Below are 15,917 nucleotides of genomic sequence, written 5' to 3'. Positions count from 1 at the left end.
AACAATCAGTTAAAAATTTGATATGGGCAAAGGAGACATATTTGCAAAGTCCAATTCCTAATTTTATAGTTGATACTACCAAGTGAATGATGGTGTTTGTTGCCAAAATGGGAAATGAGAAATAGTAAGTGAGGGGAGCGTGACTTCAGTTTAGTTTGGTCAAGTTGAGGGAGAGGAGTCTTCAAGACGTCTTTTCTCATTGCTGTCACGTTCCTCTACCTTTCCATCCTCCGTACTCATCAGGAAGCCAAGGACGGAGGGTGTTGGTAGAAAGTTCATCTGCTTTGGCACTGGTCTCTGCTTTTTGAGCAAGAAGCTTCTTATCTTCATTTTGTGCATTCTTCAACCTTCAAAATGCAAACTCAGATTTTGTAACAGCTTGGCCTTTTGTGGCCTGGGTGAAACCATAAGATCTTGAGATCAACTTGGCCAGAGGACTCTCTGCTTCTGCTGGCATGTGGGGCTTGTGCATGCTCCTGGGCTCCTTGGCCTCTGTAGCCCAGGAAGCCCATATCAGTGTTAGCAGCTAATCACAGCAGGGGATGCCTTTGAAGGTCACAGCCAGCAAAGCCGGATTCTTCTTCACTACTATCAAGTGGCCTGTTGCAGGTCTAAATGGCGGGCCTCTGGTGCTGCCACAGACACAGCAGCTCACCACCAACTTCTTTCCAGCTTCTTGCCTCATATATCTGCAATCCCAGCTCTCTAGGAGGTTGAGGTTGGCAGATCATGGGTGCTTGGGGATTCACAGCTGCTATGCTCACCATTGGAATTTTCTATAAAAGCATAACAGGGGTTTGGGGGTAGTAAGTTCTCTGTGGTACAGTACTTGCCTAGCAGGCACGAGAACCCAGCACCACAAAATTAACTAACTAAAAAATAAATCAAAAGCACAACAGGAGGAGAAAAAGTACCACATACCACAGTGGAAAAATCTCTGAACATATGTCCAGTACTTCTCAATACTGTGACATTGTGCCACCAGGGACACTATGTACTATGACTCTCTCAGATATCTACGCCCCCCCCCCCGCCATATAAAATTAATTAAAATTGAAATCAGCTTTTGTCCCTGGTTACCAAACAAACTATAAACAGCCCAGAATGTATTCTCAATCAGGAGGTGGCTGTTTGAGATTTGGGTTGGCATCTCCGAGCTGTGACCACAGCACACATTTTTGTGGGAAATACCAGATAAAATGTTTACAGAAGTGTTCTTCCAAGAGGAAGGTGGGGATGGTGGGGGCACTGCTCAGGGTCCCCAAGGGAGTTTTCTTCTGAAACTTGTTGACATTCACTCTTACTCAGTTAATGAGACCACTTCCCCCCATGCCAACCCCCCATTCAGAGCGAATGCATTTGGAGAAACCAGTGAGGGCACCAGTTGGGAGCATCAGAGCTCTTGCCAAAGGCATATTGCGAAATTCTCTGTGGTTTGTGGGAGCAACTTGAGGACCTGGTTGCTGATAAAAATGATATAATTTTAGAACTTTCCTAAGCCTGTGTGGCTTCTTCGTTAAAGATCAGTAAATAGCCTTGAAGTACTGAAGGCAATTGCCTGACTGTTTTCAGAATGTCCATACTCAGTATTAGCTCTGGGGCCATCTCCTCCCTCCTTCTGCCCCTCCCTCATTCTGCTAATCATTCTAGTGGTGGTACCCAGCTAAGGTACCTCTTAGGCATATGCAGGGATATGTTGGGAAGAAATTCCTTGCTCCCAGCCCTGTTCCAGGAGAAGCGGACTTCTCACACACAGATTTTCACAATTCATCCACTTATCCTGGAGTGCCATTTCAATAGGATACTTGTTGACCTTCTGGGTGACCTGTCCATTGCTCTAAGAGGGATGCCCAAGTATCCTGCTGTTCTGTTGTGGTCAGTCTCTTCCTTTAGACCTGCTAATATTTGCCACCGTATATGTTTAGGTGCCCTGATCTTGGGTGCATGTATATTTGTGATCATTACATCCTCTTTTTGAGTCAACCCCTTTTTTATAATGTGTCTCTTTTTAAGGTTTTTAATTCAAAGTCTGTTTCAACTGACATAAATCTAGCTAATTCTCAGATTCTTACATGCAGAGGGTTATTTTTGATCCCCTGATTCTGGCTGATGGAACTAAAAAAATGGCCGTTGTCTTTTGAAGATAGCCATCTGTGAGTTGTCTGACGAGTGAGATAACCCTGATGGGTTTTTTCTACCTGACAGGGATGTCCAGTGCTCTGTGGCCACCTGCAGACTACACCAAGGATCTTTTCATTGAGGGAGGTTGAAGGTGACCTACAGAGAGACCCACTGGAGAGGTGGTGGAAGCCATGAGTCATGTCAAGTAGTAAGACAGGCACTGGAAAAATCGGGTAAGGATATGACAAGTGTCAAGAGTAGCCGAAGGAGCAGTCAGTGGTCTCGTCTGCTGTCACAGATGCCTGCTGTTGAGAGACACACAGGCTCATGGTACACCTAGACCAAGAATGAAGTCCCGGCTTCTCGGATGCTCAGTTCTAAGTCCCTTCAAACTCTTTGCAATTCTTCTTTACTTCCTTTTTATCAGACATTTTCACTAGTCACAAATCTCATCACACCAGAGCTTATAATCTGAAAGTACTTGCAAATCGATCCAAGATTTACCAGCTTTGTGACCTTGGGTGAATGACTTAACCTCTGTGGACATTAGCTATTTGGTTTCCAGAGGAGATAATGACCCCAACATGTCCATATCCTGATTCCCAGGAGCACGTGCCTTACATGACAAAAGGGACTTTGTAGATGTGAAGTCAAGTCTAGTCAAATGAGTCCTTAAAACAAGTGAGAATTTTTCCTATTGTAGAGACAGACAAGGCAGGGCACCAAAGATAGTGGGAAACAGTTTTATTTGGCTGCAGCCAGGTTCAGAGGGCACAGCTTTTGCTGTAATCAATCAATCCCCTGAACCCCGAGTTCAGGTAATTTCAGAACTTTATACCAGCATGTAAGGGGAGGGGCTCAGAAGTCCACAGTCTGCAGAAGTTCACATAAAAGCAGCTTTTTCTTTCACTGTTCTGGGCAAGTTAACCCTTCAAGGACAATCCCTGAAAAGGGGAGCTTCTTCTCCCCTTTCTTTCCTCCCCCTGCCAGCTGTTACCACAGAGCCCAATTGGTCACTTATCTTAGAAATGTAGACATCTCTGTGAAGCCCAGCTCAAGGCCAGAGGCCTTGTTTGCACATTTCTACAAACTACTATACTGGATACGTTTGTGAAAAAACTAGTAAGGGGGTGTCCAGCACCTGGAGTGCTGGTATCTTCCCGGCCAGTGGCCAAGTAAAACAGGACAACACAAAAATAGGAAGTTTATCGACATTGACCTCTCTTGTAGAGACTCTTTTGCCGACAGTCCTAAAATCAGCCATGACAAAGGTTTCTGGAGAAGCCCAGTTAAGATTTTCTGTGGAGGAGGGGGTGCCAGACATTCCCAGTTATGATGAATGGGAGATGTGGCTGGGAAAACATGAATAGAGGCAGAGTTGCTGGCTTCGAAGATGAGAGAAGAGGACTGCAGACCAGGGAATGTGAGTAGCCTCCAGTGACAGGAGACAAGGAGGCAATTCTCCCCAACCCAGAGAAGAGGCACAGCCCTGCCAACCTCATCATTAAGCTCAGTTACACAATATTAGACTTCTGGCCTATAGAACTGTCAGAATACATTTGTGGGGGTTTTTTTTCAAGGGGGGGCGGTACTGGGGATTGAACTCGGGGGCACTCAACCGCTGAGCCACATCCCCAACCGTATTTTGTATTTTATTTAGAGACAGGGTCTCACTGAATTCCTTAATGCCTCATTTCTGCTGAGGCTGGCTCTGAACTCATGATCCCCCTGCCTCAGCCTCTCAAGCCATTGAGATTGTAGGCGTGTGACACCATGCCTGGTTTGTGTTGTTTTAAACTGTTATTTTTGTACTAATTTGACATAGCAGAAATAGAAAACTGAAGCACTACACTAGGTCACAGTTCATATACAGAGGAAAGTTATCTACAAGAATACATATTCCAATGTACCATTGGTTATATCTTTTTTATTACTATTTTTTTCTAGTTTAGCAATGAGCATGCATTGTTTGGGTAATGAAATGTGGAAGTATTAGAAAAGGAATAATTTATACCAAGACAGAAGAGATGACTTCTAATGCTCTGCCCCACAGAGGCATCGAATGAACCATCGGGGAGGTGGGGCTTAGTTGCTGGTGTGTCTTGCCTCTTGGAAGGTACACTCAGGGGTCTCAACTACTCTACAAAGAAACCACAAAGAGCAATTTCAAGCCACCCCTTCTGCCTTTACTTTCTTTTGTGCCTCTTAGGTACATACTTTTGCATTCACCTATATATGCTATCAGTGTCTACCTCTGTTATATGCACATTTTTTCTCTTACTTCCTGATGAGTTATAGACATATATAATTATGGGATTGAAATAATGATTTATTTTTGTTTTTGTTTTGTACTGGGGATTGAATCTAGGGGCATTAGACCACTGAGCCACATCCCAGCCCTATTTTGTATTTATTTAGAGAGAGTTGCTTAGGGCCTTGCTAAGTTGCTGAGGCTGGCTTTGAATTGGTGATCTTCCTGCCTCAGCTTCCTGAGCTGCTGGAATTAGTGGTATGAGCTACTGCACCCAGCCACAGTGATGTTTTGATATTATATAAAGTGTGCAATGGACAAGTCAAGCTAATAGAAACATCCCTCACCTTAAATACTTATCATCTATTCTCCCTAATTGCAACTTTTTGCTCTTTGACCAGTATCTCCCCATCTCCCCACCCTCCAGCCCCAATAATCACCCTTTTTCTCTTTGTGTCTGTAAATTCCACTGTTGTAGATTCTATATTTGAAAACGCATCTCATTTTACTTAGCATAATGTCCTCCATGTTCATCCATGTTGTCCCAAGTGGAAGAATCTCCTTCTCCTTTCAGTCTAATAATATCCATTGTGTAACTAAACTGTTTTATCTGTTCATCCACTGATGGATATTTAGGGAGAGTCCATATTTTGGAAATTGTAAATAATGCTGCCATGAACATGGAAGGCAAGATACTGATTTTATGTCCTTACACTGTACACCCCAAAGTGGATTGTTGAATCCACTTTAGGGTGTACAGTGGATTCAATTGTACTTTTAAAATTTCCTTGTTTGGTAAAATAAATCCTATTTTTATTTTATTTTTTCTATTATTTTATTTTATTTTTTAATTAATTTTTTAAACTTATATATGACAGTGGAATGCATTACAAATCTTATTACACATATAGAGCACAATTTTTCATATCTCTGGTTTTATACAAAGTATATTCACACCAATTCGTGTCTTCATACATGTACTTTGAGTAGTAATGTCCATCCCATTCCACCCTTATTTCTAACCCCATGCCCCCTCCCTTCCCCTTCCACCTCTCTGCCTTATCTAGAGTTCTTCTATTCCCTCCCTACCCCACTATGAATCAGTCTCCTTATATCAGAGGAAAAAAATCAACATTTGGTTATTTGGGATTGGCCAACTTCACTTAGCATTATCTTCTCTAACTCCATCCATTTACCTGCAAATGCCATGATTTTATTCTCTTTTATTGCTGAGTAATATTCCACTGTGTATATATGTCACATTTTTTTATCCATTCATCTATTGAAGGGCATCTAGGTTGGTTCCACAGTTAGCTATTTTGAATTGTGCTGCTATAAACATTGATGTGGCTGTGTCCCTGCAGTATGCTGTTTTTAAGTCCTTTAGATATAGACCTAGGAGAGGGATAGCTGGGTCAAATGGTGGTTCCATTCCCAATTTTCCAAGAAATCTGCATACTGCTTTCCATATTGGCTGCACCAATTTGCAGTCCCACCAGCAGATGTAAGTGTGCCTTTTCCCCCACATTCTCACCAACACTTATTGTTGTTTGTCTTCATAATAGCTGTCATTCTGACTGGACTGAGATGATATCTTAGAGTAGTTTTGATTTGCATTCCTCTAATTGTTAGAGTCTGTAAACAAGTCAGGATGGCACCTGGCAAATGTTAGAGTCTGTAAACAGTCTGGATGGCACCTGGCATTTTGCCAGAGGGAGTGGTTTGTGAAGTTACGCCAGCGAGCCATTAAGTGTGGAGATTTCTTATTGGTTGACTGATGTATCTAGTTTATGCTAATTAGATAAGCTGCGTGGAATGTATAAATACCGCTCCTGTCCTGCAGTAAACGGCTTCCACTCCTGCTGTATCAATCTACACAAGTTGTTCGTCACCCCCCGGTTATTTTGCTGCAGCCGGACTACGGCATCTAATTGGTAGCAATGATGAACATTTTTTCATATATTTGTTGATTGATTGTAAATCATCTTCTGAGAAGTGTCTGTTCAGGTCCTTGGCACATTTATTGATTGTTTGTGTGTGTGTGTTTTTAATATACCTTGTGTGGGGTCCTGAGGGCTTTCAGTTGATCATACCTAGTAAAGTCTTCATTAGGTTTGGCATGATGCCTTAGACAGATCTCAAGATCATGTTGATAAAGCTCAAAATTTAAAGATATTAAAAAGGACCTTTAAGAGACCTTGGGGCCAACATAAAGCTTGCCAATCTTCACGAGGTTTTATCAGCCTCACTTAATGGCTAAAATCTTTCAAGGCCCATTTGCAGTCCACCCAAGGTCAACAGGAGATGGTTGTCAACTGATAGGAGGGTGGCCACACTGTAAGTGGAAGAGTTCAGCTCATTAGAAGACACTTGTTAGCCACTTCAACTTAAGAACTTGGCTTTGGTGAGTTATTAATGCAGAATATGCTCACAAATACCAGTTCCCACTTGATCAAGAATGTCTCAGTCCTTATCACAGCAACCATCTTCCGGACTCTGAATGACCTCACATGTAATTTGGTGTTTGGACAGGACAATAGGTACTTTTATGACTTGGTTAGAGAATTATGCTAAGCTATTTCCCATTAGGTCACTTTGATCTATGCTAAGCCAAATACCTGGGCCTGTCCCCAGCTAAACTGCACCCCAGAGGAATGAATGAAGGAAACAAGGAAATAGAGCAGACTTTGGGAGTAGAGATTTTAGCAATTTTCCTAATGTTGCTATTCATCAAATGCCTGTTGGACACTGTGGATGTGTTATGTAACATTATCTAGGGCTGGGAGGGTAGGTCAGTGGTAGGGTGCTTGCCTAGCATGTGTGAGCCTCTGGGTTCTACTCAAGCACTCCAGTGGTGGGGGGTAGAGAGAGAGAGAGAGAGAGAGAGAGAAAGAGAGAGAGAGAGAGAGAGAGAGACACCTAGGAATATTCCACTCCCCTGATAAACAGGAGAAGTGTTTCAATATATGGGTGCAATGAGACTAAGTACACAGTACTGACATAAATGGGGAGTGCACAAAGAGAAGGGATGCCCCTGATCTAAATAGGATGAGCTCACCTGGAGACAGCAGCAGAGTAAAAATATGTGAAGTCTAACAGTGAGACTTGTGTAGCAATATTGGAGGAGGTGCATTGAACAAGGGGGAGGTGGATCAAGGCTGAATGGTCTCCTTCAAGAAAGAAAGGAGGGGTACGAGAGAAGTGATCAACTTGTATTGATTGATGGTGGTACCCAGGGTGGAACCCAGGGCTCTACCACTGAGCTCCATACCCAGTCCTTTTTATTCTTTATTTTGAAGCAAGATCTCACTAAGTTGCCCAGGCTGGCCTCCAACTTTCCATCCTCCCACCTCAGCCTCCTAAGCAGCTGGGATTACAGATGTGCACCACCACATCCTCAGGCTCATCATCTACATTATGAAGAATGACATTACCAAGGACAACGACAGTGGAGAGCTGTGGATAGGAGCCAGATACCAGGGCAGAAGGAATGCAGCGAGGAAAGGGGTATTGGAAGGTGCAGGAGCAGAGGTACTGGGTGTTCACTACTCTCTTAGGTCAGTTGGATATGAAAGGAAGAAAAGAAAGTTAAATAAGAGAGGTGAATGGAACCAAGGAATGAGTTAGGGCCTCCATGAAAATGTGGACACCAGGCTTCTATTATATGACAGCAAACCTTACAGTGAAAACAGGGGAGTGAGTTTTATTTCTGTTTTAAATTGCTACTATCTACAGTGGAATCATTATATAAAAACGGAAGGGAATGAACAGACATTGCTAGGGCTTTAACTACTGGGGATCAGTAAAAAAAGAAAAAAAGAAAAAAATCAATTTAGGAAGTAATAACCCCTGAATGTGGTAGGAGTCAGAAGGAGGCAAATGTCTAAGGAAAGGAGAGGTAACTGATAGCCAGTGTGGAGAACCAGTGGACACATATGATCCCATCCCCTGGTGGTCCCTCTCTGTGAGGGTCAAGACCAGCCTATGAATGTATCCAAGGAGCGGCCGGGATGAGTTTTTAGGTCATAAAGGCAAAAAAAAAAAAAAAAAGGAAGTTCCAGACAAATACTTTTTCAAATGCTGGTGGACCTTGGGTGTTTTATCTGGGTGTCTCTACTCAGAGGTAAACCAGTGGGACGTAAAGCGACATTTCTGAGTATTTAGAAAACAAATGAGCAAAGTCAGGTACTTGGAGGAGGAGTCCAACCTTTTGCACCGCTGAAAGTAGCCATGCAGTTTTGTTTTTATGTTCTCAAGAATCAGATGTTGTTTTCAAGTTACTGTTTCATGTGAAAGCAGAACGGCGGTTTATACAGCCCCCGCAGAAATCGAGCATCACGGTTGCAGGCCATTGCTGTGTGCCCAGGCACCATCGAGGAGGGCAATACTGCGCATGCGCAGAACTGCAACTTGCCCGCCGTTCTGTACGTTTATATCAATGCGGAGAGATGTCTTCAAAGAATACGTTCCAAAGCAGGGGTTCACTATGGGAAAAACAGGAGGAAACTGAAAACAGGGGTGATGGTTGGTAGGCATTTAAGTTTTACCTCCAATGTCAATTTTTGATAAGATATAGTTTTTATTTTAGATTTTTAGAATTATACAAAAATTAATACTAACAAGATTTTCCAAATTTTATTTATATATATATATATATTTGCAAATCAAAGATAATTATCATCCAGTAAAAAAAGTGGGTAATTTTCTTTAAAAAAAAAAAAAGAAAAGAAAAAGTGTAGGTATTTTGAAGTAATAGGCTTACACTTCATTGGAATGGATGTGTACATCGATAAGCAGGTTTTTAATCCAGTATTTAATTTGAGTGCAACTGTGACTATGTTCATTGTGTACGGGCTATTCAATGAGCATTAATTCAATTAATACATTCAATTGTAATGTATTAAAGACTACTTGTTATTGTTTAAGCACAAATGTTCATATCTCACCTTTTTTATTGTGATCAATAAATGTTGATGTTCTTAAAAAGCAAAAAGCGGGAGAGGTGAATAGAATATAAGTTATGGAGAAAGCCGGGCTCTCTAGATGCTGGCGTGTAAAGAATTCTCCCAGTCCTCGGGATCTTAAATTTGCCATCAGTTAGTTCTCTCTTAAAATGCAGGCTTCTTCCTTTTTCTCTTCTCAGTGCTCATGTTTTTTCAAAGAGCTGTTCCTTAAGTTAGAAGAATGGAAAGTGCCATCTTTCCAAAGGTCATTTACTTCCTAATGACACACATTTTTAAAAAATGGTAGCTATCATTACCAAGATGAGCCAAGTGGTATTGGTTGAAGCTGTAATTCAAGGGACTGAAGAATGAGCAGAGATGGGAATAGGGTGCAAGGAGGAGTGAAATCCTACGAGGCCCACAGGGGATCCTCGGAGAGCTTGTGTCCGCAGTGCTTTTCCAAGCCTAAGATCAAGAAAGAGGCAAGGGCTGAGCCAGAACTGCTGGAGAGAGAAAAGTTTGGAAAGGATGCTCAGGAATCCTGACAGGTGTTCGCTGAGAGATGATTAAGAATATTCTTGAACAGCGAAAGGGCCTCAGTTGAGATCACTGGGGCACAGTTTGCAAGGAAACAAATTGACCTTAATTAACTTCCCCTGTGAGACTAAGTAGCTCTGAAGAATAAAAAGAAGTGGACTGATCCTCTACACAAGGCTGCACATCGGCAAGGTCATTACCCTGAAGAACAAGGACAAGGAAGTCAACATTACATGTGCTGCTGAAATAGCTGGTCATGGGTCGGGGCAATGGGAGGCCTAGAGACTCCAGGATCCTGCGGATGGATGGGAGACTAGAAGTGGCACATGACCAAGATGCTGTGTTCCAAAAGAGGGGAAAGGAGGATTGTAGGTGGTAAGAGAACAGAAGAGGAACGTGGATGAGATCCATTCTTCCATGCCTATTAGTTGCAGTCCATTTTCAATTGCTTTGAAAAAAAAAAAAATGCATGCGCGTGTGCGCACACACACACCTGACACCAGGTAATTTATGAAAAAGAGAAGTTCATTAGGCTTACAGTTCTGGAGGCTGGGAAGTCCAGCCTCTATGAAGGCTTTCTTGCTGCATCATAACATGGCAGAGGAAATCGCAGGGTAAGGCAGGGTAAGGTGTTAGTCTGGGTCTCTCTTCTTCTCCATGTAAAGCCACTAATACCATCATGGGACCTACCCTCATGCCTTCATCTAATCCTAATTACCCACCAAATATCATTAACATGAATTTAGGGATTAAGTTTCTATTACATGAATTCTAGGTGACGCCTCCATATCCTGACAGTCCTGCACTGTAACCTTTCTTAGGAAAGGAGTTGATTCTCATTCCCGCATCCCGTCTCCCAACTCCTCTGCTGCTTTTTTTTTTTTTCATTTATCACAGCACCTGTTAAATAAGTGCTTTTAAAATTGGGAGTGAACCATTTCATGGGAACTGTTTTCTCATTAGGTTATCTCCCCATGAAACAAGTTTCTTGAGGGTGGGTCTGTGTCTTATCAAATGATGTATCAGAAAGGCCCAGAAAGCTCAAGGGAGTTTGCAGGGTCACATAGTTATCACATAGTTATCGAATGAGATCTTTTTTTTTTTTTTTGAGTTCTGATTTCCTCATCTAAAAATGAGAATCACAAAACCGACTCTATTCCCAAGCAGGGGTGAGGCATGCTTTAAAATGCTGGGGGATTTTTCTCTTAAAACTTGCCAAATCAACTCTTGAGCATACTCATTTAAATTCCTTAGTGGGCAGCTAAGAATTCTCCATGGCTAAGGCTGGCTTCAGTCATGGAAGGAAATGAGTCAAACAGATGGAATCATAAACACACAAACACCTTGGCGTAGTAGACTCTGCAAACTTTTAATCTTAAGCTTCCCCATTTCTCCTTCTCCTATCCCTCATCCTCTGCCTCATGCAACAGTCACTTTCTAGACCAAACATCCGTGACAAATTCAAAGCAGTTGCTGGGGGTTTGGCTACCGCTTAACAGGTAGTTATAAACCATTTTGTGGTGCGAGCTGAGATTCCAGCTAACTACGATGGCATGAAGAAGCTGATTAAAGCCATCAAGAAGACTGTTGAAATGAAACTGGGAATGGAAACACTGTCTTCCCTGGATACAGTGATTAGCAATTACAGCTGCTTGTTTTTGTCAGAACCATCTGGGGTTTGTCAAAGTTTTGACATGCAGCATAACCTGTCGCCAATCAAAAGAGAAAGGAAGGAGGAAGGGAGGAAGGAAGGAAGGGAGGAAGGGAGGGAGGGAGGGAATCAAAGAAGAAGAAATATCTAACATTATAAATAAGAAACCAGACATAGAAAGTTTGTATCTTTCCAACTTGGAAAAATATTTCACTTGTCTGTCTAAAATAACTGATCTGATTTTGGTCAAAGCCTTAGTTCCTCAGCTTGACTTAAAAGACCTGTTCTCTCTTCATTCTGAAAAACTCAACAATGAGAGACTCAGGCAGCTCAAAGTGGAAAAAGAAGCCCCTAAGAAGGAAGGACAGAGTTAAGGAGAATCAAGTTGTAAGATGCAAGTGCTTTATACAAAAGGAAACTGAGCTGCTCCTCAGGCCCACCTAGTGTCCTTGATTACAGAGACAATCTGGTGTACTAATACCCATGTTGTATCACAAAATCATAGACTATATTTCCTAAAATGTGTACATTCAAATCATATACCAAGTATAAATGCCTGATGAAGAAAATAATGGTATATGAAAAAGGGATAACAGGAAATACACAGAAGAATATGTTGATATAAAAATAGGTTTTTCTTCTACCTTCATCAATTTATCAAGATAACTCTGCACTGTAAAATAAAAATTGGGGAACAGAATAATTCTACCTGGAATCTGGTAGAGCTCCTGACATATGGCATGTATTCCAAAGTGGTTTTGTGAGAAGAAGAGGAAGAGAGAAAGAGTAGGACACAGTACCTTGATGCACATTGTACGTTTCACACAGGAGGGAAGGACATGTTTGATGATTGGTACCCATGTTCTTGTTCTTGATATACTGATAAGTCCCAACTATACAGGTCTTGAGCCAAGTATTATTTCTTTATTTGTGGAAAGAGGTATCTTTTATGGGTGTAATATTCTTTAGCAAGATTTATGCTAGCTCAAACATTTAAGATCCATGATATAAATCTGAATTTTAGCCAAGTCTTACAGGAAATTAAAATAACAAAATAGGGGTTTGGGATGTAGCTCCATGATAAAGTGCCTGCTTAACATGTGTAAGGCCCTGGATTTGATCCTTAGTAACACCAAAAAAAAAAAATTCACAAAAGTTCAGCATCCTCCATGAGCTGTGTGTGATGGGACAGGACCCAGGGAGGCAGGACCAAGGCTCCCCGTTCCTGGACTTGATGGTAGAACAAGCAGAAGCTTAACCAGAAGCACTTGGCACCACTGAGTTATTTTGGGAGCATTTGTTGTCAAACCTTCTCTCTTTTTGCTCTCAACCTGCTATGTCCCCAAGTCACTTTCTAGGCACCAGCAAGGAGTGAGAAATGAGGAAGGGAAGAGAAAAAACAAAGGCCTCCACTCATAATCATACAAAATTGCCATTAATGATGATGGCAGACACTTATCTAGTATTTTTTTTTTATTTGTGCCAAGCATTAATTCATTTAGTTTACAAATTCCTGATTGTTCCCATTTCACAGGAAGCCGAGCCACGGAAAGATGAAAATGTTCCAAGAGTGGCATTGTCCGCCACTCAAAAGCACAGAAGAGGACAAAGGGTGGGTGCTGGGTGGCTTTAAAATTTCCCCCCATATACACAAATTGAAGCTTATTTTATACTACCTTGTAACTAGGAGATTCTCCATATGGCTTGGTTTTCATTTTTCCTAGCCCCAGGGTTTGACCCCAGGACCTAGCTCATGCTAGGCGAGCACTTCACCACTGAGCTATATTCCCAGGGAGATTCCCCATTTGAGTACTGAGCTCCTAGCATGGTGCCTAGTCTAGTAGATAAACTCAATAGGTGATTGTCCTATGAAAGAGCGTTTCATGTCAGTTCACAGTGGAATCTTCTAGAACAAATTTGGTCCCTGAAAACACAAAATCCCAATTCAGTTGGCTTTTAAATCGCCTATACTTTGCTTCAATGCAGCCTAGAAAGGAGTTATGCCACTGAGAAAAAGACAGTCCCACAGAACTTCATGGTCATGCTAATTTAAAGATCTAAAAAAGCAAATGGCCCCCCTAAGAACTAGATGTCTTACCTGTCCCCACACTATAAGGTGTCCTCAGCCTATCCAAAGTTCTGAGGGAGGAAAAGAAGAAGAGGCCCAGAGAGGAAATGAACCGAGACAACCTCACTTCACAGCCACCGGAAGGAAACCCCCAGACACACGCCATCACATCCTACGTGTGCGGTTGCCCAGCAGAGAAAAGCTTAGAGCTGCATTTAGAAGCAAGTTCTGGTGGCTGCAGCCAGAAAGAGAGAAGCCCAAGCATGCAGAGGGAATAGCTGTCACCTCCTGCCTGTCCGCCCAGCCCAGAGAGGGCAGGAAGGCCAGGCGCTCAGGATCCATCACAGAGGCGTGCCCTGGGGTGAGTGCTCAGCCCCTCGCTGGGGCCAGGGTGCAGCTCGCTCAGACTCTGACTTCCTGAGTTGATGACAGACACACCTGACACCCTGCTCTGGGGCCAGGAGGGTTCAACATGCCCTGATTGAGGAAGAGGGACTCTAGTTCTTCTTTGAGTTGACCTGGAGGTGCTGGCTTGCATGCACCTTAGAACCCAGACAGTTTTACTTTTTAAATCATCCGGGTAGATGCTTCCTGGTGTGCCAGGACCTGGCCCCTCCTCTCTTCCTGCTGTCCTCAGAGACCTTGAGTTGAGGAGCTAAGTTTTTTGATTTCTTAAACTATTTCAGTACTTGGGAGTGTGGATTGGAGTCACTTACATCCACCCTGTTTTCAGCCTCTTTGGGGATGGCTCTTGGGGGGCAAGGAATGGTGACTGAGAATGGGGTTGTGGGGGGGGGCAGCTCCAGGGGTCACTAGCATCATCTCTGAAGGGCTGGGGACAAATGGTACTGTGCTCTACCACCACACAGGGCCACCCTCAGTGCTCCATCCTTACTTTCCTTTATATTTATTTATTCACTTAACACATCCATCCATTCATTCATTCAATTGCCTTTCTTCCAGACCTTTCTGGAAGATTTGAGGTAATGTTTTTCTCTCTCAGCAAAATGACTTCAAAATGAAGAACACCTAAAGGAGGAGAGTCACTCTGAAAGGGTCCTATCTCGGTTTCAGGCTACAGGGAGATGCCTGAGAAGTCCGCTCCCGTGCTGGCCACGGGAGTGAGGAAGGGTGCTCTGATCTTTTTCACTCCTGCCTGGGGAGCCCCTCTTTCCCCCCAGGAGTTGGTTTCCCACCCATGACTGAGTGTGAAGAGCAATTATCCTTGACTGCATTCTGGGACCCAGCCAAATGGTTTTCCTCCTCACAGCTGTTTCATTCCAAGCTTGGTTGTTTTCAAGGACAGACCCATTCTGCTAAGAATGGGGACGTGGAGCAATGGAAAGGGAAGGATATGAAATCAGTTTGGAATTAGAGCTCCGCCATTTCTCGTTAATGAGTTAATGTATTGACCAATGGCCTAGCGAGTGCTCACCTGTAGCAGCCACTTTGTGAGGCAGAACTATAGAAGAGGGAACAAGACTGGCCTTGGCCTGTGCCCACAGGGTTTCAGTCTGAGGGAGAGGCAGACCACAGGGGAAAAAAATTGCTTTCTTTTACCCTTTTAGGTTCTTTGACCAACTGGTCTATGAATGAAATTGATATAAGACACGATCAGAGAAAACAACTTTAATTACCTGTGTACCTAAAAATAAGAAACTCGAAAGGTGGCTAGATCCTTGAGGCTTATACAACATCCTGAGCTGCGGAGGGGAAGAGGGAATCCATGACTCTAGAGGCCGGCAGAGGCAAATTATGGGATGGTGAAGGAAAGGCCTGGTTATGAGTAGATGACCAGGAAAAGCCAGGCACAGGAAGGGTAAAGTCCTGAGGCAGATTGACATGGTGCATTCTCCACTGACCTAGAATCTGTTGATTTAGCCATCCTTCTCCTTCTGGTGGTTGGGGGGGGGGGAGGGAGAGAGAGAGAGAGAACGCGCACTTACAAGTGGAGACTCCTTTTACAGATGTAAATCCCCCCCCGCCCCGCCCCGCAGACAAGCAACTTTTAGAGCTTCTGTGTCTGTGGTTTTTCAAAACAATCAGCTCTACATAACCAATATGTGACAGAGGTGTACTTTGGCGTGGCACGTTCTGGCTTCTTATGGGGTTGTCTGTCATGTTCTGAACACCATTGATGATTATCTAATGTGACAAGGACCAGAACATGTGGTGGGGATACCTGATCTTGTCTTGGTGTTCAGGAGGTTCCATAAGAAGGATGGAGATTAGAACCCAAAGAGGTGGAGGGATGCATGAGGCAAGGGCTAGTTCCAGGCAGAGGGCACAGGCATACAGAGCTCTGGGGGGGGGACGGGGGGGGGGGGGGTCAGGCACAGCATCTGG

At 43.2% G+C, this 15,917-nt stretch overlaps 1 long non-coding RNA gene across 4 annotated transcripts in view; it reads right to left on the bottom strand.

Moving 5' to 3' along the window:
• Positions 1-15,917, bottom strand: part of LOC125615574 — a 113,854-nt gene that overhangs the window by 50,359 nt on the left and 47,578 nt on the right. For 2 of the 4 annotated variants that reach the window (XR_007346206.1, XR_007346207.1), the window contains one exon: positions 8,050-8,856. The exons of the other annotated variants lie outside the window; for them this stretch is intronic. This is a non-coding gene — a long non-coding RNA (uncharacterized LOC125615574). Of the gene's footprint in view, positions 1-8,049; positions 8,857-15,917 lie in introns of those variants that run through there. 4 annotated transcript variants of the gene reach the window in all.

This window comes from Marmota marmota, unplaced genomic scaffold, assembly GCF_001458135.2.
Source record: "Marmota marmota marmota unplaced genomic scaffold, marMar, whole genome shotgun sequence".
NCBI lineage: Eukaryota > Metazoa > Chordata > Mammalia > Rodentia > Sciuridae > Marmota > Marmota marmota.
This window is presented reverse-complemented; position numbering and strand designations above follow the sequence as displayed.